The sequence below is a fragment of the Canis aureus genome, chromosome 27, assembly GCF_053574225.1.
Source record: "Canis aureus isolate CA01 chromosome 27, VMU_Caureus_v.1.0, whole genome shotgun sequence".
NCBI lineage: Eukaryota > Metazoa > Chordata > Mammalia > Carnivora > Canidae > Canis > Canis aureus.
The window spans coordinates 12417131-12444258 of NC_135637.1; the positions used below are offsets into that span (position 1 = coordinate 12417131).

At 46.7% G+C, this 27128-nt stretch overlaps 1 protein-coding gene across 17 annotated transcripts in view; it reads left to right on the top strand.

The window, feature by feature from the left end:
- The window catches only part of CUX2 (cut like homeobox 2), a 283562-nt gene that overhangs the window by 137522 nt on the left and 118912 nt on the right, over window positions 1-27128 (top strand). For 3 of the 17 annotated variants that reach the window (XM_077875625.1, XM_077875628.1, XM_077875627.1), the window contains exons 2-3: window positions 11627-11870; window positions 11970-12312. The exons of 13 other annotated variants lie outside the window; for them this stretch is intronic. The gene's annotated coding sequence lies outside the window, so the exon portion shown is untranslated. Of the gene's footprint in view, window positions 1-11626; window positions 11871-11969; window positions 12313-22272; window positions 22419-27128 lie in introns of all 17 variants that reach the window. One more of the 17 variants, XM_077875630.1, reaches the window with a different exon arrangement.

A 27128-nucleotide genomic window follows, 5' to 3' on the forward strand; every position in this document is an offset into this window, starting at 1 on the left:
GCTCAAGCAGGGTTTTCCTTAAACCACTTTATGAGAGCCTGTCACCAGCTCAGTGTCATCACTCCTGCCTCCAGCAGCCTTGTCAGCACAACAGCCTGGTTTGCTGGCTCCTCACATCATCCTAGCTTTGCTATGTCCACACATCCTTGATGAATTAACCTTGGCAATGCCAGCCTTGCCTTGTCACACCAATAAAGTTAGTGCTTCAGAGAACTAGGTTGTGGAATGTATAATGGATCCCTCTCTCTACCTGTCTCTCTTTGGCTGCAGATTCCAAGGTTGCTTGGATATTGAGGAGAAGAACCAGAATGTTCCTCATGGGAGAAGGGAGTGTTTGGGAACAGGAGAAACCCCTAAATCGGTTCCTTCCAAGAGAGACCTCCTACATCCAAATCTCATCCCGTCTGTCCAGGGCACCCTGTGTGGCTCTGCTCACCAGGGACTGATTGTCTCAGCGTGTCCCCCACATTACTCAACAACAGGACAACATTCCTTTACCAAGGCAGAGGGGAGTCGGATTGTGTTAGCAATTCTCCATCAGACTGTGTCATATTCAGATTGTATTGTATTAGTAGTTGTTTCCACTAATGTGATGAGAAAGTTGCTAATCTGAGAAGACTCCTGCATTGTATTAGGGAAAACAAATATTAATGTGATTCGATGGGAAATGGCTAATAAGAAACTAAGTTGCTAATATGACATGATGGATCGGTGGGAGGAATTTGGATTGGGTGCTTGAACTTTTCTGGAATGTTCAGTGGTAGTCAGGGACAGGGGAGGGCAAAATGGCAGGAACTCTGTGTTACAGTCACTCAAAATTAAGGCTCCATATCTGAGCCTCTTCCCCCCGCCCCCAAAACTCTGACCCTCACCCCTATACTCTGTGAAATAGTGTCCCTCAAAAGTTCTCATTGATCCAGAACCTGAGAATATGACGTTATTTGGAAAGAGTCTTTGCAGCTATAATTAAGATGGGATCATGCCTCATTAGAATGGGCCCTGAATCCAATGACCCATGTGTGAGGAGAGGACACACAGGGAGAAGACCCTGTGACAACGGGGGCGGAGATGGGAGGGATACAGCCACAAGCCAAGCAAAGCCAAAGACAAGCAGCCACCAGAGACTGGAAGGAGCAAGGCGGCTTCCTCTCCTAGAGCCCTCAGAGGGAGCACAGCCCTGCCAACATCTTGATTTCAGACTTCTAGCCTCCAGAACTGTGAGCAAATACATTTCTGTTGTTTTAAGCTCCCAACTGATAGTACTTTGTTATGGCAGCCAGAGGATACTAGCCCTGTTCCCTCTCCCTGTAACCCCGAAAAGGGGAGAAGGTTTGACAGTATCCTTCTAACTCAGTCAGCAAAGCAGCTTTGGGGGAGATTCCTCCAGCCCCGGGGCTGGCCTGGCTGCCAGACAGACCCAAGGAGGAGGGCTTGCTCTCTTCCTCCACTTTGTTCTTTGCTTAAAGGGAAGAAGCCTCTTCAGTCGCAGGGCGGTTAGCATATGGGCTCCGCAGCCTGCTTCGCGGCACGTTAATATGTGATTAAAGGGGTCTTAAAACACCCATTAGTCCCCCTCTGGTATGTAATAGCACTTTTGGATTTAGAACAGAATATTATTTACTCATTAGCTGATAATAGATCCTGAGTACACGCCGTATGAATTGGGACAATTATTAGAATGTGGGCCTGCACAGAAGCCTGGTTTTGCTGCTCTGGCCGTGGCAGGACAGCATGGTCCAGAGGGCAGGGAAGGGGCGCAGAATGGCCCATGGGCCCTCCAAGGAAAACAGGGCCTGCTAGAGATGGTCTGTGGTGGCTTGCTGTATATGGAAGTGAACTCGAGGTACAGACAGGGGTACTTGAGTACCTCAGTGGAAGGGATATATTAGTGGGGGGGGGGAGAAATTGAGGTGACCCCCTCCAAGAACTAGGATGCGAACAATAACAGCCCCCCCACAGTGGTGACCGATTGAATCTGAGCTTAGGGCCCAAGCCTCCCAAGATGAGATTATTAGTCACATGACAGCCACCATCAGGATCACAGGTGGGGTGACTTGCCCAGGACACACAGCTCTTAAGCGGTTGGAGCTGTTGTAGACCCAGCTCTTCTGATCCCTGGACCTGGGTACTTTTCAACACTCCTCTGTACTCACTGCAGAAACTTCCTGGTAATTCTAATCTTCTCTTTTTCCAATGAAAAGAGGTACTTTAACACTATTTCCTATTACATTTTGTTTGTTAGAAAGATGTAAATTGCAGCAGATTGTCCCTCTTTAGTGGCTGGGTCCTTGACCTGTGGCCAGATGTGTTAGAAAGGCTCAGGTGGAAGGGACAAGAATGGAAAGGAGTGCAAATGCCATGGGAGTACTTTGGGCATATCCCAGGAAGCAGGAGGAGGTCCTGGGAAGAATCAGAAGTGATGAGATCAGGCCTGTGTCTGGGATTAGTGACTCCAGTGCAGGTCTGGGGATCACAGTGGAGGAGGGGGAAAGATGGCAGGAAGGCCAGCAAGAGGTTTCACAGCAGCCCTGGTGAAGCCTCATGGGTGTGAACCAGCAGGTGGTGTTGGCATCAGAAGGAGGGGCCAAGTGCTGGCTATTCCCCCAATCCATAGTGGACATCACAGGTCTCAATGGCTGGTTCGACCTGGGAGTGAAGAAGATGGCAAAGTCAGGACAGCCCCCAGTTTGATGGACAGAATACACGGTGTGGGGAAGGAAAGTCTGCAGTTTGATAAGCCTGATTTTCAGGCCATCGGTTTACAGTGATTCAGTGAACGAATGTGTGAACCTCTTACGATGAAAGGCATGGCATAAGCCTGCAATACAAGCAGCAAAAAAAGGACTGAGAAAACACTGAAAAACCTTGCCTTTAAGCTCAGACTCGCCTTGGCTTTTCTGAGACATGCCAGATGGAAAGATGAGAGGGGCTTGTATAAGGGTGGGAGGGCTCTCTCCGCCCAGTGCAAGCGGTTAGAGACCTTTGGCCTCTTGGTTTCCTGAGTGTGCAGGGAAGCTTCCGTCCATGTCCCTTGTACACAGGTGGCTGGGGGGTGGGGGTTTCACATCCTGTTTATATTGAACATGTACAGGAATGGTACATGGTGCCCTCTCTGGTGAGCCCTCCGAGCATGTGGCCACAGGGACACTGAAGAAGTCAGAGATGTTCTCAGCAACACAGGCCACAGCTAGAGGCCAGACATCACCTTTGTGGATGGCTCAAGTGCAGAACAGGGCTCCCTGGTGAAAGATGAGCAGGGAAGGAGCCCAAGAGAAAGCAGAGCTTGGCAAATTTGTCCTTTTGTCCATCTTCTTTTCTAGATTTGTGGGTCTACACCTCAGCTAGATAAATAACCAAATAAGTAAACCACTTCCCAGTGGGTATGTGGCATATGCGTGTGTGTGTGTTTGTATCTGTGTGTGTGTTTTAATAAAGCTCACCATGAGCCAGATATCAATTTCTGTCAGAGAGACGCAGAGCATCTGAACCAGAACTAAATAAAAATAAACATTAAACAATTATTGGAATTTAGGTTTATTTAAAAAATCAGCAGGGTTGAGGGAACAAGCCACCCATTAGCGAGGCAGAACTATCGGGCCTTTTAACAACCCGCTGGTTCTTGGCTGCCAGGGAGATTTGGGCTGTACAAGCCGTGGAAACTCCGGATCCTATTGATTAAAGATGATGCGGTAACAGGCCAATTATATCGTCGTGGCTGCTTGCAGCGCTGGCTGACACCGGCTACCCATTTGTCTTGATGGAAATGGCTTTGTTTGGGGGGCTCAGGGAGGGTGGCTCAGTGTCCCCATCCTGGGCAAACCCTTCTTCTTCCTCTGGTCCCTTGAGCTGGTAGAGGCTCTGAAGCCTGAGCTGTCCCAGATTCTCGAGTTTTTCGCCTCCCTGTCCTCTTCATAGACATCCGTAGTTCATAAGGAACCTGTGTCTTGTCAGCCAAATCAATGCAAATAACCGGTGAGCGTTTCTCGACTTTTCAGTAATAATTGATCTTCCCAGAACTGATAGCATTTGGAAAACATAAGTAAGGAGAACAGCAGCAAGCCAGATGTCCATGGTAAGAGAATGTAATTGCTCTGAGTTATAGGAAAGGAAGTGATTTCTCTTCTACCTTTAGCTCCAAGAGAGCAGAACAAACTGCCATGGAGCATCAAGAAGCTTCCAGTAAACTTGGGGCTTAGTACGGACTCCAGCTCTCAGCCTGTAGATCCAGACGACTGTGGGACTGGGATCTTCCAAGCTGATAGGCACACTTCCTGCTTACAATTTTGTCAGTCTCCAGGTTTCATTTGGAAGCTTTCTGTACAGCCAGTCTCTGTCAGGGAAGGAGAGAGAGGTTTGCTGTTCTTGGGGGAGGTGGGAAATGTTCCAGTTTAGCCACCGTACTATTCATCCGCTGGATGGGAAATCTCCTCTCCGTTGTGTTCTTTTTTTTTTTTCCTTCTTTCTAATTTGACGGTCACTTCCAAGCACTACCATAATTGGCTCGTGATTTGACTGGGGTGATATTTAGAAGATCAGATGGGGATGGGGGGTGTTCTCTGGATTGGTGGATGGACAATAGGATTCCTAGGCTTCTGTTCTTTATGAACATCTGTCATTCTTCCAGGACTCCTTCATTTGTTCCTTCATGCATTCATTTATATGCTCATCCAACACCTAGTTACTGGGCTACTCCTCTCTGCCAGGCACAATTAGGTACTGGGGCACATGGGTACCTGTCCTCATGGAGCTCCTAGTCTAGCTATGAAGAGACATGGACATCAAACAGTTGACTCTTATATCACAGTTACAATATAGTAGTGCTTCATAGAAATGATCAAGGAGTAGGGGCCCATGACAGTAAGAACTTGACCTTATCTTGGGGTGCAGTTCTTATGAAAGTAATGTCTAAGCTGAAGCTTGACACACAGAGGATGGACTGAGCTAGGCCAGTGATGCTCAGACTTGAGTGGGCATCACAGTCACCTGGAGGACTGGTTTAAAAGATTGCTGGGCATTAACCCCAGAGTTTCTGATTCATCAAATCTGGAGCTCGTCTAAGAATTTACATTTCTAAGAAGTTCACAGGTAACACTGCTACTGCTGGTCTAAGGATTATACTTTGGGAACCACCAAACTGGGCAAACGACTGGAAAGAGAGGGCATCCAGGTAGTGGGAATTGTGGATACAAAGGCCTTGCGGCTGTTTTGCAGTTCCTAGTCTCAGAATAAGGGGCAGAATGGTAGAAGTAAAGTGAAGAGGACTGTGAGGGAGATGCATTGCAGGAGAGTACAGGGTCCTGGCCCCACAGGCCTTGAAGGCTGACCTCGAAAGTTTGGATTTATTTGAAATTGGATGGGAAACCAGGAGAGGTTTTAAGCAGGGAAGTGTCACCATCCAGTTTGTATCTTGAAATACTCTCTTTGGCTGTTAAGGCAGGAATGGAATGGTGGAAGAGTGGCTGGCATTAATCCAGGGACCTCATGAGGAGGCTGGCTATGCAGGCATCCAGCCAGGAATTGAAGGTGGCTAGACCCTCTGGTATCAGTGAGCATAGAAAGCATGGACATGTCTGAGAGTGTTTGAGTCTAGCCACTCCCTTTCTGGAAAGCCTTCTTGATCAGTTTGGATCACCCGTCAATCCTTGAAACCTAATTTCTTACCTAAAGAAGTCATATTTTGACACTAACCTTATGAGTTCCTTGAGGACAGGGGTTATGTGTGTCATATCTGCCTCATATAGCCCACCTGCAGCCCACTGGTTGGTTATACAACAAAAACTTTATAACAATTAGCAGGTTGTGGGGACACCTGGATGGCTCAGTTGGTAAAGATCCGATTCTTTATTTTGGCTCGGGTCATGATCTCAGGGTTGTGAGATCGAGCTACATGTCAGACTCCATGCTCAGTGGGGAGTCTGCTTGAGATTCTCTACCCCCATCCCCCACGCTCAAGTTTGATCTCATTCTCTCTCCCTCTCAAATGAATCAGTCTTTTAAAAAAGTAATCAGCAGGTTATGAACATTTGACAGTCTACTAGCTAATGCCCTATCTGTTACCTCATTTGATTTTCCATGTACCCTGAGCAAAAGGTGGAATTCAACCCATTTTGTAAATGGGGCAAATTGAGGTTTACAAAGGGCAGGCGATGCTCCCTGGCTCATCCAGCTGGACTGAAAGAGAGGCAAGATTTTCACCCAGGTCCAGAATGCCCTCTGGCAAGCAGATAAAAGTTGCTGTGACACTTCCACCCACAGTGATCAAATTTCCCTCAGTAGTATCCAGGGTTTTACCCAAGATGACAAGGTCAGTCCACCAGAAACCTTAAGAAGATATAGAAGAAATTGTCAGGGTTTTTTTTTTTTTTTTTAATAAAAAATGGTCAAATATCAGCAGTTTCATAAGGTTCAACGTAAAACAAAGCATGCAGGGGAAATGTTGCATTTCTAGAAAATTCTGCAGCAGCATGTGGAATAGGAGTTGCAACATAGTCTAAATTGTCTCTGAGAGCAGCTTCCCACATACACACGGAAACTGATGAGGGGGCCGTACAGGGATGCAGCATCTTAGAATCAGTCTATAATGCAATCAATTTTGTATATCCCTGGTGAAACAGCAACATTTATTTAACGTCTTTTATAGAGCAGCTGAGTTTTATCACAAATCACATTCCATTTCTATTCAGCTGGGACTCCTTGAAGGCTAAAATGCACTTACTTTTCTCGGAGGAAATTTACCAATTCCTCAATAAAGACCCATTTGCCTCTGTATGTAAAATTGACACATTTATTGAATATTAAACATTTAAGGTTTTCCTCCCCGGCTCCCCCACCCCCACACTCATGCACAGCTTTTCCCACTTTTCTGCAGAGCTTCCCAGTCATTAGGGAGACTTCCTCAAAGTGGCAAGAAATGTGTATTTTCGTGCAGAAGCAGCCGACATTTAAATTTGGGTCATTCTTATCAGTGGGAAATGATCAAGTAATGTCATAAATGTATCGAGTGAAATCCAGTGCCTCAGATTGGCCTCTTTGAGCCCCGTGCTTTTCCCCTCTTTGTGACTGGCTTAGTAGTCTTGGTCACACGGCAAAACCGTGTTGAGTTCGCGACAAAAGTTTTTTGTCCACACTTGTAACATTTGCAGAAGGCAGGGGCAGCCTCCCTGACCATAAATTGTGCTAATTAGCATGACGCCCTATTAATAAAGCGAGTCTTCTTTCATCCATGTTCCTGAATGGTCAGGGACATCAATTAAAGTGTGCACTTGGGACAATGTCTTTTCACTGCTGGTTGCAGTATTTTTGTTTAAAAAAAATAAGCAGGGGGTTGGGCCATTTAGGGAACTTGTTTTTGTGTCCTTAACATGGGAGAGGGCTGAACTGTTGAACTTAGGTCTCAAATGTTGGGTCCAGAGTTTCTGACTGATGCTAAATCAAGGCAGTGGCAGGTTGGGTGGGTGCTTGGCCCTGGGGTAGTCACTGCGCTTTCAGAGTGCAAAGACAGTTGTTGCATTTGAGGAATCTTCCTAATGAGTTTTGAAACCAGACAGGCACAGGTTTTGAACCCTAACTCCCCCTCTTACTGAGCTCACAAAGCTCAGACGGGTGATTTACCTCTTCGGGCCTCCGTCAGGGTTAAATGAGATCATCGATGAAAGGTTCTTGAAAGGAACCTCAAACTTCATTGCTGTTCTCCTGGGAACTTTATCCAGTGTCAGGTTTGAATGGAAAAAGAAAGGTCATTTCATCCAGCTTCCTCTTCCAGGTTTGATTTCCCTTCCATACAGCCCAAGAGTTGACCACTTTATGCTGGGAAACCTTTGAGGACTGGAAACTCAATCATTTATCAGGGCTGTCTTCCTATTGGTGACCTGAAACCTGTTTATTGTCACTTCCTCTGCCCACACAGATCGAGCTCCTCTCCTTTTTTTCAAATATGCAAAGATAACCTCCTTCTCTGAGTCTTCTTTACTCCAGGGCAGGTGTCTTCCCAGCTCCTTGTAGATCTGGGTTTTTCAGCCCCACACACTACTGACATTTTGGACCAGATAATTCTTTGTTATGGGAGCTGTTCTGTGCATTGTCCAATGGTTAGCAATATCTCTGGCCTTTACCCACTAGATGCCAGCAGTACTGCCGAATTGTGACAATTTAAAAGTATCTCTAGATCTTGCCAGATGTGCCTAAGAGGGCAAATCCCCCCCCCCACCCGAGTTGAGAACCATTGTTCTAGAGTTTCTGGTTCTCCCCATCCTGGAGCCCTTTAGCCAGACATGACACCTCACCTGGGAGGCTTTCACATCCTTATGTTTCTTTCTCCTCTGGCATGTCCATATTCCTGTGGCTTATGCCTCTGAAATGTTTTTGGTGCCTGCTGGGAGCAGAGCCCACTTTTACCTGGCACAAGCTGAATCTGACAAGATCCTGAAAACCCAAAAGCAAACATCAGGAGAAACCAAAATAAAATCACCCCCCCCCCCCCCAATTTTTTTTTCTGCAGCTGTCTCTGCAAAAGGCAGATACCACCAGGACTGGAAGGTGGCTGGGCCTTCCTTGTTGGAATCTCCATTTTGAGAACAGGAACGATGATGTCTGAGTTTATCCTAAAAGCTTTCATCTGAACAGGCAAAGCTAACTTTTCAGAGCAGGAGGTCAGTGATAGTTTCTGAGTACAGCTGGCTCCAGATCTGGGTTAGGGCTCTTGCTTTGTCACTAACTGACTACACCCCTCTGAACCTCAGTTTCTCATCTGTGTAATGGGGATAAAAACAGCACTGTCTTAAAGTGTTGTTGCCAATTCAAAGAAGTGACCCCTGTGTGAAGTGTCCAGCATATAGTAACCAGCCAATAAATTAGAGCTTCTATTTTGTGTTATTATTACTGTTTGCAAATAAGAAACACACATCGAAGGAATGAATAATTCACTTAGGGTCAACCAGGAAGCCAATGTGAAAACATTGGATTGAGCATCTTTTTTTTTTTTTTTTTCCTAAAGATTTTATCTATTTATTCAGGAAAGACACACACAAAAAGAGAGAGAGGCAGAGACACAGGCAGAGGTAGAAGCAGGCTCCATGCAGGGAGCCTGATGTGGGCTCGATCCCGGGTCTCCAGGATCAGGCCCTGAGTTGAAGGTGGCACTAAACCGCTGAGCCACCGGGGCTACCCAGATTGAGCATCTTTTTTTCCAAAAACTCCAGGGTTTTTTGAAAAGGTCTATCTGTACATACGAGGAGATTCGAAAATGATCCATTTTATGTGATTCTCACCCCATTAACAGCCTGCAGTTTTGCCAGAATATCCTCTTTTCACTTTCATTTTAAAAACTAGCCAGGGTAATAAATCTTGCCCCGAAATCTCAGCAGCACATCTTGGCTGGAATATATGATAAATCTAATATACTGTGGCCTCTCTGTATGAGATACCCCTTCACAGATCTGTATTTTTGGCAGACAGCCCCATGGTATGGCTGGATTATAATTTGCTCTTGGTTTGACAAGTCTGGTCCTCTGACTGGGTCATCTTTGTTTCACAACTTTCCTGGCTCTGTTGTGGACACAGGATCCTGTCCCCTCTCCTTAACCTTTTTCTTTTTCTTTCTTCTTCCTTTTTCTTTTCTTTCTTCCTTCCTTTCTTTCTTTCTTTTCTTTCTCTTTCTTTCTTTCTTTCTTTCTTTCTTTCTTTCTTTCTTTCTTTCTATTCTTTCTTTCTTTCCTTTCTTCTTTCTCTCTTTTCTACAAAACTACAGATTTAGCTACCCCTCTCCCCACAGGGAACATGGCTTAGTACTGGGTCTGAATTTGAAGAGTACACATCTGAGAAGGGGGAGGGCCACTGGAAACTCAACATGTTCCTGGATTCTTTTCATGGGCACCCTATGCTTCTGCCACATGTGAACCCATTGCCTTGGGAGACACTGAAAGGGCAGGGGTCCCCACATTGATCATTTAACAAATATTTCTTAAGCACCTACTGTGTGGCTGAGTATACAGAGGTGAACAACATCAGGTTCAGTGGAAGAGACAGATATTTATGATATGGTCGCTTGTAACAACATTGAATTATTTATGCCTGTGCTGAGGGTTCTGATTAGAAAATGCAGGAGCTGTGGAGCCCCAGGGGAACATTCCTGAAGAAGTGGCATCTTGGAGCTCACTGGAAAATGGTAGGCATTTACCAGGCTCAAGGAAGAGCCCAGGCTCTGAGTCAGGCAAAGACACAAGGAGGTCGGTGTTCAGCACAAAGCCAGGGAAGACTAAGAGGGAGGCCAGGCAAAGCCCTTGAGGATGCTTCTCCAGATACCTCGTAATAGTGGAACCTGAGAGTCTCACGCAGGCCTGTGAACTCCTGAACTTCCTGTCAAGGCCCCCAGGAGGCCAGGAAACAGCCCCCAAAGACTTCAAGGGCTGTAGAATGTGTTCCTGTCCTAACTCCACCCCTACTGACCTGCTTAAGTCACTTTCTCTTTCTGAGCCTCAGTTTCCTCACCTGTAAAATGGTGGTAATAGCAATAACCACCCCCTCCCCAGGAGGGGTGTTACAAAGGTAAATCAAGAGAAGGCATATAAGGTGTACAGGTCAGGCAGCGGTTTCTGGCACTCAGTAAGTGTTGATTAATTATGCTTACTAGCCTTGTGACCTGGGAAAACTGAGTTTATCTCTTTGATCCCTCAGTTTGCTAATCTGCAAAATGGGGATAATAATTATACAACTGGAGAACAGTGGCTGGCACAGAGTTTGGGCTGATAGCATTGCCTTTGACTGTTACCACTGTTACTAGTATTGTTACTACTCTGTTTCTTATAGCTGCACATATCATGTGGTTGATCTTCAGGGGGCCCATGGTTTTTATCCTGGTTCTAAATCCCACCACATTAGACATGCCTCCCCAGCTATTCCCCTCCACCATGTATGCTCCACCTTCTAGACCCTCTCATGTGCCCCACTGCCTTCACACAAAATTCCAGCCTCACAGCCTGCCACCCACTGGCCATGACCCTCTGAGTCAATGTTCTCCCTCCCCTGGGACATTGAGCTCATCCAAATGAAGGAGATCCTGAGGGAGCTGCATGATCACTCCCTGAGCCAGGGCCTTTTCTGCACCACAGCAGACCCCAGAGGTGGGTATCATTGGCTCCACTTGGCAGATGGGGAAGCTGAGACACAGAATTGAACCGCCATGTCCTCGATCTTTCAGGTACTCGCAGGCTGCTCACCATTGCAGAAGCATACACTCCCCCTCCTTTCCCCTCTTCTGCTTTCACGGAGGCCAAAATGCAATCTTCCACTACATTGCTTCTCCAGCTCTTGACAGGAACAGATCTTTTTAAAGGGAGAGAAACAAATCTTGTGGTCCCTTGAGAATTGATTCTCTCATCCCTGGAGTCTGCAGACCTCTGCCAAAGAAGCCTTGACATGTGACATTCAGATCTTGGGCTATAAAATGATCTTTCAGCTGCCAGCTATTTCTGCAAAAGAGAATTTGGGCTGTCACAACAGGCCAAGTAATAATTTCTTTGGATTAGTGTCAACATGGAAGAGCGAAAGGAATGGTCCAAGGGACCCCCAGTTTGGAAAATGCTGCCTTTGGCTGGCATATTCCAGAACTTTCTCTATCCCTGTCTTGCAGGACCCAGAACAAAGGTCTGATGGGATTGAGGCCTCTCACACCTCTCCTTTCCTGGACCTCTCAGCCCCTGCATACCTCAGTCCTGGGGAAAACTGAGTCTTCAACCAGCCTTCCTAGATCCTGGGGCTGCTTCAACTCCTTGAAGTGAGAAGGCCAGTGGGCGAGGCTCCTCCATGTTATTGAGGAAAGAAATACGGCCTAGAACCCTTTCTGTAAAAGTAACCTCCCGGCTCCTCCTTTATGGGTGAGGCAAAGTGCTTAAAATGCTTAGGGGGAATAAACAGCTTTTAATGAAGTTACATTGCCACATAATGGGCATCATAAAATTGCCTTCATACTGCAGGGTCCCAGGATGGCATTTATTATCGACTGTGCCGGAACAGCCTTTGCAGAGCTCCGATAGCTGCAGAGAGAAGACTGCAAAAGTCTCCTTAAATTACCTGATTGAAATAACCGGCGGAATATTCCATGGGGCCGCCGTGTGCCAGGGAAGCCGCCTTTGGGGTGGTCTGTCAGAGGCGGTTTGCGCATTCTGAAGAACACAGGAGTTTCATTGCAGCAAAACAGATGTTCATCTTGTTTCTCCATCGGCTGTTTGATGAGAAATTTATTGCTCTTCCGCTGGGCAGGAGCCCCTCTCGGCTGTGGAGTCTATTAGGCAAGCCAGCAGCTGGCGGGAAGCCAAGGTGAGGCTGTTTTGATGAAACCCATGAAAAGCCTTGGCTTGGAGGCGCCGGTAATAATGCACTGGCTAGACTCTCCTGATTGGGCCATTGATTGGCCTGATTTGATTTATTGATCAATACCCTCAAATTTGGCGTCTGAGAAGCTGCACTAATCTTTAACTGTTGTGAACATCTCTACCTGCTGGAGAATTAGACCCTGATAAGGAATGTATGAAAGGAATCGGGGCTTATCTTAATCACACACCGGGCCCCAGCACTGCCCGCGCCAGCGAGGGCCCCAGTGCACCGCGCCCCATCGCCAGGCAGGCTGGCGCAGATCTATAAATTGATGGAATTCAAAGCCTCCAGCATCGATTACCGTTATAACAAACAGTGGTGCACAGAATGTCTGATTATTTTTAGACAAAGATTCTGTTCTCTCAGCAGCAATTTTGCTGAGGCTGTCACTGTGTCAGATGTCTACTGTTGATTGCAATTAGATGCAATACAAAAAAAAATTAAACTATCTGTATCCTTAGTCTTATTTCCAGTTATTAAATCTCTCTCTTTGTTTGCCATTTCCTCATGATATCTACAGCTGGATGAAATATTTGGTTGGCAGGAGAAATCCTTGTAATTCAGCGGGGGTGCAGTGGCCCACTGGCTCATTGGATTATCTCTGATGGGGCGTGCATAATCTCGGGGGGGGGGGAGTTAGATTCGTGGGGGGTTACATCTGTTTAAAAGTGTACAGCGTGAAGGCTTGATGCAAAAAGTGTTTCAGGGCAGGGTGGGGTATAAAAAGCAATCTCCAAAGCCCTCCAGAATGCCGATGTTTTTAGTTCTCCTGTTTCTGTTCACATGGGGCAGGATCTAAGCAGGGGATGCATCCCCTTCAATGAGAAGGGGAAGGTTATCCAAGCAACCGAGCTCAAAGGTTGGCACCACTTGAAATAATTAATTCCTCCTAACAGAGACCGTACTTGGGACCCCTTCCTCACTCAATCATACCTGAAGGCGGGCTCCAGATAATTGTGGGTGTGAACAAATTAGGCATTCCCTTTTACATGTGGCCCAGCGGCCAGCAGCCTGGTGTTGGGCAGGAGCATCCATCATCTTGGCGCTCTCCAGTTGATCTCTCATCTCAGAGCCATTAGTCCCAGCGTCCTCGATGGTGGAACAACTATAAACCTGAGACCGCCATGGGGTGACCAAGACTGACGATTTGTTACATGATGGGATGGGGAAAAAGGCACAAGTGACAGTGCCAAGGCCTCTCAGTTCCCAGGAGTGAACTCTGCCTGGAATTGGCAAGTGCCAGCTAATTTTAGAAAGTTCACAGTGGAGGATGGAGAAGGAGGAGGTGGCAGTTTGGGCTGTGGGGTCAGCCGAGGAATTCCTGCAGGAATTGGAAGGCTGACCTTGATCTCCATGGCAAAAGTGAGCAAGGGAAAGGCCCTGAACCTTCCCAGAAGCAGATGTTCAAATGCCTCTTTGAGAATGCTCAGGGGAGCTGGTGAAGGTAACTCTAAGCTCCCCAACTGCAGGAAAAGGGACAATCTTGTTCAGTAGTAACCATAATGACACCTGCCCTTTGTTTACCACCAACTGACTGAGATCCTGTGCCAAGGACTTGCAGATGCACCTTCTTTCTTCAAGTTGTCCAGTTCCTTTAGGAAGTTGGTAATAATTACACTTGTTGATAGATGCAGAAACTGAGGTTCACAGGCATTGAGTGGCTTGCCCAAGATTGCACAGCTAAGAAATGGTGAGGCTGAAAGTCAAGTTCAGGTTGGCTTCTGGAGTCTAGGCTCTCAGTCCTGGTGGAAAACGTCAATAAATAGCTAATGAATGAATGAATAAATGAATGATGCATGTACCTCCAGTGGGGACTCAGTTGGGCTCCTGGATAGCTGGGGATGGCAGACCATATTTCTGGGGGAAAAAAGCAACCAGAAATACAGAAATTTCAATGACCTCCATGAGCAGGTGTGGTGTTTGGCCTCCAGGACTCCTGGGAACAGCTTCTACTTTATCCTCATGGGCACAGAGCTATGCCCAAGCTCCAGTCCATTCAGTTAAAGGAATAGGTTTGAGGTCATCAGGAAGTTCCCATGCCAAGAAATCTCAGAGTTGAGAGGTCAGCAATAGGAAGGAACAATAATGGGCTCTCAGGAGACAGGGATAGCTCATTGGTCACCTGGCTGGGAGCCAGATAGCCTCTGACAGGGATATCACAGTGGTTAAGAGCTTGAACTTTGAAGTCAGGTAGACCTTGGTTCAAAGCTTCATCACATTCTCGGCTCTGTGTGACCTTGGGCAAGCAGTTGAACCTTTCTGGGCTTCACTTTCCCAATATGCAAACAGGGCTGATAATACAACCTCCCCGTCACGGTGACTGTGAGGATGAAGTTAGGTGATCCATGTCAGCCCCGACACTGTGCCTGGCACGTGCTGTTTGGTGGTGATGATCACTAGTCTAGGACATTCAGGAATACCCAGCACGGACATTTGTGAGTAACAAGCTCATTTGGCTCAGTAAGAATTCCAGGCCAGGGATAGAGGTGTCAAGTAGCTTCTGTGCAATCACAGAGCAAATCCCTGGCACATTCGACATCTTCCTTGTCACCCTCTTCTGGACACACTCCCAATGTGCATGTCTTCTTCATTTTCCCTGTCACATCCCTGCTGTCCTGACCCTATGATAAAAGTGTGGCTAGTCATCTCAGCATAGCTATAGGGAGAGGCAATCCCTCATGTGGTAGGTGGGAGGACAATCAATGCAGTCCCTTCAGAGGGCAAGCTAGCAGTCTTGATCACATTCACAAATATGCCTGCCCTGTGACCTGGCCCTCCTCTATGTAAGAACTTACCCTCTGACACACCTTCACGGGGGCACCGAGATGACTATCTCAATACGTTATTGCTGTACAACAGGGGCAGAGCCCAGAAATAACCTAAGTGTCCATGAGTGAGGGACTGGCTGCATAAAGTAAGATAACTCCCCAGGGAAGAGTACTCTGTGGCTGTAAAAAGGAAGACAGATGCTACTTATGTACTGATGAAAGGAGCAGGCAAGATGAGTTCCACACGTTGTGGACATGGCATGTAGCATGTTTGTATCTGAGTAAACCAAAGAGAGGAAGCCGTTGCTTCCTTATGCTTGAATATGAATACAATATATTTGAAAGGACACAGAATAATGGTGGGCTTCTCTGGAGGTAGAAGACTGTTGAATGTTAAGCCTGGCTGTGCTTTCACAGTTTATATCATATGCATGTATTACTTCAGCGGGGTAAAATTTTACTACTTAAAGAAACTAGTATGATGGAAAAACCAGGATTCTTAGACTTAGGAGAAAATATTGGCCCGAAAAAAGCAGTAGAAACTCTCTAGGCCTCAGTTTTCTCGTCTGTAAAATGGTGACATTACGGGGTGTAGGTGACAGGTGTGATTGTGCGTGTGAACTGCTAACCTGGTCTGTGCCATCGGCGGTTATTCGTGGGTATTGTTACCAGCCTCAAGGCTGAACAGAGGCTCTGTTTATGACAATGCTGGGCCTGGAGCCCTCTGTGGCAGAACCAGCCCTGGCCTCCAGGACAGGGTGCTGAGGAGGAAGGGGGCTTCCTGAGCCCCTCAGGGAACCCCCCACCCCCACCCCACATATACACACAATACTGAGCGAAGCCTGGATCCCTCTCCAGAGGCCCAGCTTGTGGTGCTCACAGGGCCTGAAATGAGGCCTCGTTACCCGCTCAGCCCAGATGAGGGACAGGGTGGGTGCTTGACCAGCCACTGCCCGCCTGGCTGCTGCCTGCCATGAAGGGGCAGTTGGGCCGTGGTTTCTCTCTCCCCCTGTGACCCTCATGAGCTCTCCCTATATCTCTTTTTCTCCCTTTCTTTCTCAATCTCTGTCTCCCCCCACCCCCATCTCTCTTGTGCCCCCTTCTCTCTCCCTCTGAATTTCTTTTTCACTCCCACTGCCCCAGGGCGGGAGCTTCCCCTCCTCTCCTTCCTTTTCTCAGTCTTTCTCTGTCTTTTCTCTCTCATCCTCTCTTCTCTTTCCCCTGCTACATCTGCTGAGGGTAGCTGTGGTTGTCACCATGAAGGACCGAGGCAGGTAACACTTAAGGGGACTGTCTACATTCACTGGGCTGAGTGCTGGGGATAAAAGGGAAGGTGAAAGATCCAGGTCCTGCCTTCAGTGGATGGACATTCCAGTTGGGGACCTAGATGCAGATACAAGGGGAGGACAAGGTGCTGTTGTCTGAAAGAGGTTTCAGCAAGCCCAAGCAGTGGCAGGGCTTCCCAGAAGCAGTGACACTTAAGCTGAGACCCAGAGCATGAATTAGTGAGGCAGAGAATGGGGAAGGAAGCATTCCAGACAGAGGGAAGGGCCTGTGCAAAGTGAACTGAGCATATTCTAGCCATACCCACACATGGTCACTCAGAGACAGAGGGCAGCTCCACGGAGTGAGCCCCATGGCTGTGCAGAGTAAGAGTGGGGGATGGAATCTTGAGCCAGAGTCTCTGGATTTGTCTCCCAGCTCCAGTTTCTGCCAGCTGTGTGACCTTGAGCACTCTTGCCTTCTACTCTATAAAGTGGAGATGGTACTCGCGTATACTTGAGAGGGTCACTGAAGCTATACATGCATTAATATGCACAAGTGCTAGGAACACACCAGGCACAGAGCCTCAGCTACCCAGGTATTCATGTGTGTTATACTTTTGATAACATTATCTGTGCTTCCTGCTCCATGGTACCCATGGCTAGAAATCTATATTAGGCAACGGCCAGCAGGATTCTCTGAAACCTATACCAGGACCAGCACCTTTGCACATGCTGTTCCCTCTCAGTGAAAGGCTCTTTCCCCCAGACAGCTCAGGTCAGTGGTGCCCAGAGTTGGCTCTGTCTGAGACTTGCTGGGTGGTTCATCTAAGGCATCAGTCAGCAAGTCTTCTACATAAAGTCTGTACACACTGGGCCCTGGCTGGAAATGTCTTCCATAGCCCCCTCTTCAAGTGACTGAGGATTGGCCTGCTTCTTCACCACCAGCCTCTGCTGCAAACATACATCCTGTAGGCGGGGGTAACAGTGGCAAGAGTAATAAGACTTTTTGTAAGTCACACCCCTTGCTGAGGCTTCTTTGGCTGAGACTGCAAAATGGGTAGAGTCACACCCACCTAGCAGGTGCCTTGTCTCCTGGAAGCCTTCCTGCTGGCTACAGCCATAGGCCTGTCTGAGGGCTTTGGCCACATACTTCCCTGGTGCCCAAACTTCTGACCACAATGCCGCTGATCTTTGCATCTGTTCAAAGTGGGGTAGAAGGTTGTAGGTAAATGCTTGGGTGCTGGAGCCAGGCTACCTGGGTTTCACATCCCAGTACTGTCACTTACTTGCTGTGTGGTCTTAGGCAAGTGGATTGACCTGTCTTGCTTTAGTTTCCTTGTGTGTGAAATGGGGAGAATAATAACACCTTATAGAGTTGTGAGGATTAAATGAGCTAATGTGGAAAGTGCCTGGAACAGCATCTGGCCCCGAGTAGGCTATCAGTATGTGTTTGGTGGAATGCATGAGCGTTGTTAGGATTTGACAGGGTAACTCAGGTCTCCTCAGGAGGTGCTAGACGGCAATGGTCTAATTCTGTTATTCCTTACTGTTATTTAGCTGAAATGTATCTAATGAGAGAAACTTCTCTTTCTCTGCTCTTTAGTCACCCAGGGGTGCAGTTTGCACAATAAAGGCAAGATGTAAGCTTGATTCTTTCCTTTTATTTACCAGATTCAAAGCAATGACTTGGTTCTCCAGCATCCCCCGAAGTGACCAGGGAAGGCTTTTATTTTGTGTTATTACGAACTCCTAGATTGGAGTTCTCTTTTGATAGATTCGATCTATTGCAATTTCCTTCTTAATGCTGAAATCATCCTACCTCTCACCCATGGGAGCCCCTTCAGATTAGTCCCAGTGGTCTTGACAGCGGCCTGCCGTGAGGGAATTACAGCCCATTTGCACAGCATCCCATGAGGCAGGTGGGCAGGAGAGGCACTGGCATTGTGGCTCTGGGCATACTCAGGTCTGGGTTCAGCCTCCTATTCTGCCCATTCCTGGCACTACAGTGAGCCTTTCTAAGCCTCAGTTTATGCATCTATGAAATGGGGTTAATAACCATGAATGGCATTATGTATGGTAAGCCTTTACCACAGGGCTTTGCACACAGTAAGTGGTCAGTATATAAGACAACCTGTGGGAAAACCTTGCACAGTACAAGGGAAAGTTCAAGAAAGAAATATTCCGGGCAGCCTCGGTGGCACAGTGGTTTAGCGCCGCCTGCAGCCCAGGGCGTGATCCTGGAGACCCTGGATCGAGTCCCACGTCAGGCTCTCTGTATGATGCCTGCTTCTCCCTCTGCCTGTGTCTCTGCCTCTCTCTCTCTCTGTCTCTATGAATAAATAAATAAAATCTTAAAAAAAAAAAAAAAGAAATATTCCTTTCTATGTTTTTAATGAAGAGCTTCCGGAGTCTCTTGCATCCTCCTCACCCTCAAAGTTGAGGCAAGATTTCTCAAAGAACATATTAAAAGATCTTACCCATGCCACACTTTCTAATGAAACTTGCTAACCAGAGAAAGAGAACAAATTATTTATAGACATTATTGTCCTACCCTGTAATACAGCTAATCACTCCCAGGCCAGAGCCCTTAGTGGGGCTGGGGCCCCTGAAAGCCATTTCTAGTCCTTCTCTGGAGGCCCAGGTGACCCCCAAGGACCTTCACTGAAACCCCACCCCTTGGCCATATGGCTCCCCCCACCTTCCCACAGCAAAGTTGCCCCTGCCTGGCTCAAGTCGGCTAAGGGCACCAGGTTGCACAGAGCCTGAGGCAGGCACAGCTGCCAGTCACCCCACAACCTAAAAGCCATTGATTAGATATTTTTCCCTGAGTCACTCTGTTTTTAAACTTGGCCTTTCTGTCTCATTTTCTTATGTCCCCCAAGGACATATTTTCAAAACCTTAACAGTAGACCAACCAAACTGTGGCACAGCCGTTAAAATCAATGACAACTGCATGTCAGGAGGTGCTTATGAATGCTTTGTAAATATGTCTTTTGGGCTTGAGCCCACTTCCTGCCTTGTTCCTTCAGCAAGTATTTATTGAGCACCTGCTACATGCATTTTTCTAAAGGGATATTCTACCTCAGTAAATAGGTTACTAACACAAAGCATCCACAACATCAAAAATAAAGAGCAGGGGCAGCCCAGGTGGCTCAGCGATTTAGCACCGCCTTCGGCTCAGGGTGTGATCCTGGAGTCCCGGGATCAAGTCCCACATCTGGCTCCCTGCATGGAGCCTGCTTCTCACTCTGCCTGTGTCTCTGCCTCTCTTTCTCTCTCTGTGTCTCTCATGAATAAATAAATAAACTCTTAAAAAAAAAAAAAGAAATAAAGAGCAGGTGAGAAATGGTGGGAAGAGGATTTTGGAGTATGCAGGATGAGCCAGTGGGAGGGAGGGCCAGCTCTTTGCCTTCTGCCCAAGGAGACAGGCATTGTGTGTGCTAGGTGCCATTACAGGCCAGGACACAACATTGAATCAGACAGACATGGACCCTGCCATTGATGTTGAGCAAAGGAGGTAGAGGCATATGAGGAGTGCTATGAAGGAAGCTACCTGGGGCTAAGATCATTTAGTTCTGATGGTCAAGGATGGTCTGAAGGAACAGCTGTAGGAAAATCTAGGGGAAGAGAGGTCCAGGCAAGGACCGGCAACAGCAGTTGCAAAGGCCCTGAGGTAATCAGATGTTTGGCCAATGAAAGTCAGAGTAGCTGGATCATAGAGCAGGAGGCATGAGGACAGAGAGGTGGCAGGGCCCAATCACAATGTGCTCACTGGCCCTGGGCAGAATCTGGGACATCAGCCCCAGAAGCAGTGGGAAATCACTGCAGAATTTTCAGCCTGGGAGTGGTGGGATCTGATTCATGTTTCTGAAAGCACCCTTGAGTGCTGTGGTGGAACTGATTGTTGAGAGGGAGAGGCAACGGGAAGTCCCTGACTGGCTACTATACAGGTCTAGGCAAGCAATGGTTAGGGCTTGGTGACAGTTGACATAGCAAGAGTGGGCAGATTCCAGAGTATTTTGGACAGAAAAAAAAAGCTGGTCCTCTCTCCTCTTGACCACCCCCCCCCCCCATCCTCCAGAACAATCATTCAGAGAAGTGTACAAATCATCAGCATATAGCTGGACAAATTGCCACAACTGAACACATTCATGGAACCAGCACTGAGATCAAGAAACAGAACATTCCCAGCCACCAAAAAGCATCTCTTGTACCCCTTCCTGTCATTGCCCCCATATAACCACTATCCTGACTTCTAACTACACAAATTCATTGTGCCAATTTTCATACCTTTTATAAATAGAATCATACACTGTGTGATCTTCTGCATCTGGCTTCTTTTGCTTTACATTTGTAGGATTTATCAATACTGTTGTTTGTCTTTGTACTTCATTGATGCTTATGGCTGTAGTATTCCACTGGGTAAATATATATTTCACATTTATTTATACATTCTATTGTTAATAGGCATTTGGATTGTTTCCAGTTTGGGGCTGTTATGAATAGTGCTTCTATGAATGTTCCAGACCAGCACTTCTCAAACTTTAATGTACTCATGAATCAACTAGTGATCTAGATCTGAGATAAAGACCCCAATGTAGTAGGTCTGGAGGGGTCCTGAGTCTTTGCATTTGTCACAAGTTCTCATTAAAGCCATGCTTCTGGTCCATGACCATACTTCAAATAGCAAGGCTCTATTTTGGTGAACATATTTTTCTGAGGCGTGTACCCAGGAGTGGAATTGCTGGGTCATAGAGTGGCATGTTTAGCTTTAGCAGACCCTGCCAAGTTGTTTGTCCAGATAACAGTTGATACCTCCACCATGTATGAGAGTTCCCATGGCCCCACATTCTTGTTGACATTCAATATTATCTGTCTTTCATTTTAGCCATTCTGGTGTATATGTAGAGGTCTCTCATTGTGGCTTAAATTTGCATTTCCCTGATGACTAATGAGACTGAGCATCTTCTCAAGTGCTCATAGCTGTTAGAATCTCCTCTTTTGGGAGGTGCTAATTCAAGTGTCTTGCCCATTTTTCTATTATGTCATCTCTCTCTTAATGAAGTTTTAGGAAGTTCTGATTCTGGACTCAGTCCTTTATTAGGTAAAATGCACATACCTTTTCCCACTCTGTGGCCTTTCCTTTGCAGTCTTATTTTATCTGTTCTTTTTAATTCAGCAGTTACCACTCAGGACTTGCAGAGAATGGGGACACATTCCCACTTTGTCCAACGTAAGCAAGTTAGGGTCTGCTATGCGTCCTATCAGCTGCCTGCTCATTTACACACTCACACTCCTATCACTGACCTTCCAAAGGGAGGCCTCTCCCCACATTCATGGTAGATGCTCCTCTACTACCCCCACCGTGCCCCAGCTGTTCAAACCAAGGTCCACTTAACACTTATATTTCTTTGACATCTGATGCCTTCTACCTCTGATGTTTTTTGGCCACTATATTAGTTCAATATATTTTTTTAGCATCCCTAGAATTGCCTGGCACTGTAAGCCAATCATCTGACCATTTGTATCTTCGCAAAGATGCACCTCTGATGGTGGTAGATCTCAGCCCCATAGCCTGGAGGAATCAAGGCAAAACAGAGGCAGTCAGGCTGTGTGTGTCTCCATGTGCATGTCCTCGTGAGCCTGATTTAACTCTCGATCTGCTTAAGAGCCTTCAGCCTTGCATGTGCTCTGCCCCTGTCCCCCACAGCCTGGTGCCTGGCGTTTAGTCTGGCATGTGCATGAATCCTGTGGTTGGACCCTACACCCTCCAGGGTTTCTCCCCATGCTACTACTAAGACGCTCCTTACACTCAGTCCTACCAACTTCTCTTGCTGACTGCTCACTGCCTTCACTTCCTGCCCCTGCAGTGCTGTCAGGGAGAGTCTGGTGTCACAGATTTACGAGGAACCCTGCTTCTAGGAACCAAGGGCCTTGTTTCTCCTGCCCCGTAGCACCCCTCAAGAACAAACAGCAGAGAAGCCCGTCCTGCAGTCTCTGAAGCCAGCGTGTGCAGGTTTGAACATTTCCAGTCTTGGGCAAGTGCTGGGCAACTGCTGACTTGTCTGAGCTAGTTTCCCCAGCCATACAGCAGTGGTAAGGGTGGTGCTTAACTAGTGGGGCTGTTGGGGGGGGGGGGGGCAACATGACATAATACATGGAAGCTAAGAAGGTATCCAGTCCACAGTGGACATATGTAGCCACCTTCTGTTCTTTATTGTCCTTTTTATTACTGTGTTGTTATGATGCTCAGGCACGCTCACTGCCATCTCTCTCTTCTCACTTGCTGAAATCTGCTGTGCCTTGCCTCACCTCTGGGCTCTTGGATTTCCTGCTCCTTCTGCCTGTAAGGAACAACATGTGCTTCCCCTCTTCACCTGGGGAATGTGAAGAATTCACATTCCAGGACCAGCATCACCCCCTCCTTTGGGGCAATCTCGCGACCTTCCAGCACTGGTGCAGGTCCCGAGACAACAAAAGTTTGAGAACTACTGTGTTAAATGAAAAAAATGAATGAGTGAAGACAAAGAATGAGTGAATGAAACAGTGAGTAAGTGAGTGAATGAATGAAGTATGTGGGAAGGAGTTTGGAGCTGGCCTGTCTTTAAGGGATGATGGTTGGGGGCCAGCATCCTAGCACCCTGTGAGAATGGATTGGAGGAAGGGAGGAGGGATGCAGAAGTCCAGGAGAGGAGGAAGGGTATGGGATTCTCCAGGCTGCACATCATTACCTCCAAATACGCTTTGACCCAGCATGGCATCCCTGGCATGGCCAACGACAGACTGTTCCAAAGGTGTTTTCTACAGTGGAACAATTTGGGATAATTAGAACTTTACAAAATGTCTTTAAACACGCTGGTAATGGGTATAAGAAAACACTTGTGAAGTATAATCAGTTATTAGCAGCTGATCAATTATCCTCATGGATAGCTGGGTGGGGGGAGAAGAGAAGCAATAATAAGCCCCTTGATTAACTAATTTGAATATCTTTGGAGAACAAATTCTGAAATTTCTTTCTATTTTCTTCCTGCTATTGTAATGGCCGCACATCTGCTAGAAAAAAAAAAGCAGGATGGAAATAGTAATGAGCGTTTTGCCGTGAACCCACTCCTTGTTTGGGATCCTGGGAGGAAGGAACTGGAGGTGTGGGGGTGGTGAGCCAGCCTGGGGACCTCATGTTGGCTAGAGGACAGAGTTAGTGGTCAGCCCCACCCTGTGGCTTAGCCTCCGCCCCCTACCTCCATAGAATGGTAGGATGGGAGGGAAGCTGGTTCCTGTGGGCAGCGTGCACAAACTGGAGACACCCATCTGAAAAGCTGCATTGATCTTCCTAACCACCTGCTAGGGTCATCTGAGCCCTGAGCAGCCAGGATGGAGTAGACAGTGAAATAAACCCACATTCCACATGCTGCTCTCACCCTTGGGCTCCTCCCCAACTTCTTTGGGCTGATAAAAGGTGTGGGTGATGAATCTGGGCAGTGTTAAGGACCCCCTCATCTCCGGGGGTCTCTGATCTTACAGGACAGAGTGGACATGTCACACCAATGGCCACGTAGCTTGCAATCACCTTTTAGTTAAAGCAAGGCTCTAAGGGATCCCTGGGTGGCTCAGCGGTTTAGCGCCTGCCTTCAGCCCAGTGCATGATCCTGGAGTCCCGGGATCAAGTCCCACGTCAGGCTCCCTGCATGGAGCCTGTTTCTCCTTCTGCCTGTGTCTCTGCCTCTCTCTCTCTCTCTCTTTCTGTGTGTCTCTCATGAATAAATAAATAAAATCTTTAAAAAAATAAAGCAAGGCTCCAGAGCCAGACTCCTGGCCTGAGTCCAACCCTGACACCTCAGTTGAGCAACCTTGGGTAAACGACTTAACCTTTCTGTGCCTCCATGTACTTCTCTTTAAAAGGGAAATAACAGAGCCTATCTCCCTGGTTTTTTTTTTTTTTTTAGCACAGGGCCAGGGACATCCTAAGCACACTGTGAACATAAGTCATCATTGTTATTATTCTCTCCATCCCATGTAATTAACAGGCTAGACCAGAGTTTGCAAACTGGCAGGCCAAGGTCCAAATCCCCCAGTAAATCTGTTTTGTTTGGCACCAACTGCATTGTTAAGATTTTTTCTGAATTTGTTGCCAAAAATTAAAAATCGGGAGATTTTCAAATTAAAAATCTGGATTCGGGCTCTTCTGCAGATTCAGACTCTCTCACCCTACTGGGCCCACAATTCCATGTGGCACTAGCCAGAGCTGAGTATCACTGGCCACTTTCACAGAGACACTTGTCTCATTTGCCATGCCCTTCCTACCCCTTGATTCCTTAATACCACCTGCCAGGCCCCTGCCTCCCTTGAGTTCTGCTGGGAACTGGTTAGCACATTGGAATGAATGTACATTCAGATGCAAGTTTGACTTAACATTAACAGGATGAAACCCTCAGCACCTAGGTGGTCTTGCCCAAGAGGGAGCAGCAAACTCCAGCCTTGATTGTGCCCTTTGGGATCCCATCTTCCCATGTCCTTCCAACTCCTGAAGACAGTCCTCTACTCTGCCCGGTTCCCCTCCCCACTTCTACCCTCCCTCCTACTTCTCTGTCTACCTGTCTACATTCTACCTGGGGTATTCTGGAGAATAATACACAGGGAAATGCCCACCCTGAGGAGCCAGGCTGAGGCCCAGAGCGCCAGAGAAAACCACATAGCATCCCGTGGCCAGCATCTGCAGCCACTGATCCATGTTCCTCTTACTCAGACAAGACTTTTTTTTATATTTAGTTTGAAGCTGTTCCAAAAAAGCCTCTGAAATCACCTTTAAAATTCCTCCCTCCTCCTCCTGCCCAACAACTTTTTCCCCCCTCTCCTGACTGTTCCATCGCTTAAAAATGGCTTAACCAATTTGGGTTATTTTTAGAAAAATGCCTGGCATGTTGGCTGACAACCTGTATTCTAAGTTTCAACCTGATACAGAAAAGACAGAGTTTATAAACCCCTAGGGAAAAAAAGAAAGAAAGAAATGCACAAAACATTGCTTTAGAATAAAAATCATCTGAAACTGACCCCATGGGTCCTGGCCACCTGGCAAGGTGTCAGGTAACATGAGGGAGGGAAACCAGCCACCTGCTCAAGGTTTCAAGGGCACAGAATGGAATTTGTTCTTCTGAGCTCCCACCAGCATTGCTGAGAGAACTGGATGCCACATCCTTTGGACTGTGAGAGGCAAGAGAGACACGATTTTGAACCCTGGTTGTGCCACACTCTGTGTCCTTGAGCCAGGGTAGTACCTTCTCTGAGCCCTCAGTTTTGCTATCTATGATATGGGGATACTAGTAACCACTTTAGGTAAAATGCTGACCACAGAGCCTGACACCCAGTGACTTGTCCATATCTGTCAGTGTCATGATGGTCCAGTACAAAGATGAAGAGAGGCTCCAAAAAGAAAGCTCCCATGAGTTTTATGATTATAAGTGGCAGCTAAACATAGCTTTCCCTACCTATTTCTGATTTCTTTTGAGTTTTTAAAGACAGCTTTATTGAGATATGGTTTACATACAGTAAAATTCACCTATTGTATATGGCACATTTCAGTGGCTTTTAATACTTGTAGAGTTGTGCAACCATCACCACAATCCAGTTTTAGAACATTTCTATTTCCCCCAAAATGTCTGTGCCCTTACAGTGACTTCTTTTTTTTTTTTTCTTTTCTTACAATGACTTCTTGATTCCACTGCTAGCCCCAGGACAAAGAATCTACTCTCTGTGTCTATAGATTTGCCTTTTCTAGCCATTCCATAAAATAGGATCATACAATATGTAGTCTTTTCTATCAGCTTCTTTCACTTCATATTATGTTTCCAATGTTGATCCGTGTTATTACAGGTATGAGTATTTTGTTCTTTTCTATTATTAAATAATATTCCATTGTAGGCCACATTTTGTTTATTCATCATCAGGTGATAGCTGTTCTGTTTCCACTTTTTGGCTATTGTGAGTAGTACTGCCATGAATTTGCATGTACTAGTCTTTATGTGAACATAGATTTTCAATTCTCTTGAGTAGAGGAGTGCAATTACTGGGTCATAAGACTGATTTATATTTAACTTTTTAAAAAACTGCCAAATTGGCTTCCAAAGTGGCTGGACCATGCATTCCCACCAGCACTATTTGGGCATTCCAGTTGCTCCACATCTTCACCAGCATTTAGTTCTGTCTTCTTGAGATTTGAGTATGTATTTTTGGTCCCTGATTTCAGTCAGGTTTTGACCTGAGAATTCTGGGAGCTGTTGCAACTTGAAGAGATGAATGGTAGGCAGGGGGCATGGAATGCATAGGACAAAACCACACATCTTAGATGTTCTAAAGCAACACTGTACAATAGAACTTTCTATGATAATGTAAATATGTATTCTGAACTGTCCAATATGGTAGCCACTAGCACTGGTAGTTATTGAGCCCTTGAAATTTAACTTGTGGAACTGAGGAATTGAATTTGTAATTGTATTTCACCTAAATTACTTTAGATGGGGAATCCCTGGGTGGCTCAGCCGTTTGGCGCCTGCCTTTGGCCCGGGGCGTGATCCTGGAGTCCCGGGATCGAGTCCCGCATCGGGCTCCCTGCATGGAGCCTGCTTCTCCCTCTGCCTGTGTCTCTGCCTCTCTCTTTCTGTGTCTTTCATGAATAAATAGATAAATAAAATCTTAAAAAGAAAAAAAGAAAAAAAAGAAACTGATTTTCTAA